Source organism: Harmonia axyridis, chromosome X (genome assembly GCF_914767665.1).
Source record: "Harmonia axyridis chromosome X, icHarAxyr1.1, whole genome shotgun sequence".
In the NCBI taxonomy this organism is placed as follows: Eukaryota; Metazoa; Arthropoda; class Insecta; order Coleoptera; family Coccinellidae; genus Harmonia; species Harmonia axyridis.
This window is the reverse complement of record NC_059508.1, coordinates 38389331-38391602: the sequence shown is the minus strand read 5'-3', so window position 1 is coordinate 38391602 and position 2272 is coordinate 38389331. Positions and strand designations below refer to the sequence as shown.

The following is a 2272-nucleotide window of genomic DNA, read 5'->3' as shown; positions in this document are numbered from 1 at the left end:
GCCCCTATACCCAGTTCCGACGATCGATTTGCACGTCAGAATCGCTACGGACCTCCATCAGGGTTTCCCCTGACTTCGTCCTGACCAGGCATAGTTCACCATCTTTCGGGTCCCAGCGTGTACGCTCTTGGTGCGCCTCCTCTCGCAATGAGAATGAGGCGCCCCGGGAATGCGGGTCAGTCATGGAGACCGACCATCTTCCCTTAGTTCACATAAAGTGAACCGTTACTTTCATTGCGCCTTTAGGTTTAGTGATTCCCAATGACTCGCGCACACGCTAGACTCCTTGGTCCGTGTTTCAAGACGGGTCCTGAAAGTACCCAAAGCAATAGCGTCGCTGATCGGCGTTTCAAGAGGTCTGTCCAAGAACACCGCGGCGAACAGTCGCAAACGGACGGAATCGGCACTAGGTCCGATCGCCATCACAATTCACATACTTGCCACGGGCCGGACGCGAACTAAGTCGCGGCCTCCCGCCATCAGTAAACCGTCGAGCGAGCTGTTCGGAAACCCAGTGTCCGTAAACATCGGAAAATCCGAGCTCACGGGCTACACTCGAGACCGTAGAACAGCACCCAACGGATCGCGACGACCTACTAGGGGAGAAGTGCACGCGTCCGAAGCCGGAGATGAACCGAAGGGAACAGCCAACGCGAACGTCGCCGTTTCCACAGTCAGTAAATCCCAACAACAGGCGCGAATGAATCTCCCCATTCGACCTTTCGGGTTTCTCAGGTTTACCCCTGAACGGTTTCACGTACTCTTGAACTCTCTCTTCAAAGTTCTTTTCAACTTTCCCTCACGGTACTTGTTCGCTATCGGTCTCGTGGTTATATTTAGCCTTAGATGGAGTTTACCACCCACTTAGGGCTGCACTCTCAAGCAACCCGACTCTAAGAAGAGATCCTCTAGCAAGCCGCAGCGGTCGCTACGGGCCTGGCACCCTCTATGGGCGATGGCCCCATTCAAGATGGACTTGAACGCGCCGCGAACTCGCCAGATAATGGATCCTTCCAAACACCACATCTCCCGGCGACCGGTTACGATCGCGGGATTCAGTGCTGGGCTAATCCCTGTTCGCTCGCCGCTACTAAGGGAATCCTAGTTAGTTTCTTTTCCTCCGCTTAATAATATGCTTAAATTCAGCGGGTAGTCTCACCTGTCCTGAGGTCGTATGTTCAAATCATCGAAACGTTCCGAAACTAACCTTTGGCGGCTCATAAAATCACGTACCTTACGCGAGGGAGTTAGCCTACTCAAAGGCGTCTATTATCTCCTGCTCCGTATGGCGGATCATGCGAATCCAAGCAAAGTGCTTCGGTGTTTCGGGGGTGCGCTCATGAAAGCTCATCCGCAACGCGCGACAACTGGCACATTAAAGCGATCGGACGTCGTTCAGATTTCTCGGACACGACGATCGCATGTCTACAGTCATGGGCGCAGATCGAGCAATACCACGACACCACAATATATGCTTTCGCAATTCAAGACGGCGCGTTACGAAAACAACTCCTCATCATTCCAACACACGAGGCGTCGAAACGACAGAACGTTGATCGTCACGCGGCAAACCGTCCAACTCGCCCAAATGACCTTCGGTACAGGATCAACGTTAGACGACCTTTACGTCGTCACTTCGTCAAGCCATAACGTCTGGCCGGGCAGTCTTTGTAATGGAACCGACCCTCAGTCAGGAGTGGTCCGAGGACAGTGTCCGAGGACCGCAATGTGCGTTCGAAATGTCGATGTTCATGTGTCCTGCAGTTCGCATGTTGACGCGCAATTAGCTGCGTTCTTCATCGACCCACGAGCCAAGTGATCCACCGTTCAGGGTAATCTTTTATGTTCGATTTCTCGGTACTAGTCGCAATGGACTTTCCCTCGAAATACGAGACGCCAACTGCGAACCTCCTCGAGAATGACATTCCAATGACTGAGACGACCCACTGAAGGGTCAATACGTCAGTCGATCGGCGCAAAATCTTCGGTTCAACTAGTTTGCGTACTAATCTAGTGACAATTATCGTAAAAAATTCGGACGGAGACAAACGTCGCAGACAATCCCGAAAGAGCATAAAAACGCTAATGTAACGGGCGTCGCACAACGTCGACGTCTTCGTCCCTGGAATAGATCGTCCTACCGAAGTCCGTAGACAACGGTAACGACTGATCGATTTCGGGCGAGAATCTTTAAAACCTGCAGCCGGCTCCTCGTTCCGTGCCAAACACGAAACTTCGCCCAGCCACGAACGCGGCAATCCAAGCGCTTCGA

The 2272-nt window shown here is 52.6% G+C and overlaps 1 non-coding gene across 1 annotated transcript; it reads right to left on the bottom strand.

Moving 5' to 3' along the window:
• Window positions 1–1680: 1680 nt before the first annotated feature.
• LOC123687220 lies at window positions 1681–1835 on the bottom strand. The gene has a single exon (XR_006748958.1). It is a non-coding gene; the product is annotated as a 5.8S ribosomal RNA (ribosomal RNA).
• Between the last annotated feature and the right edge of the window lie 437 nt (window positions 1836–2272).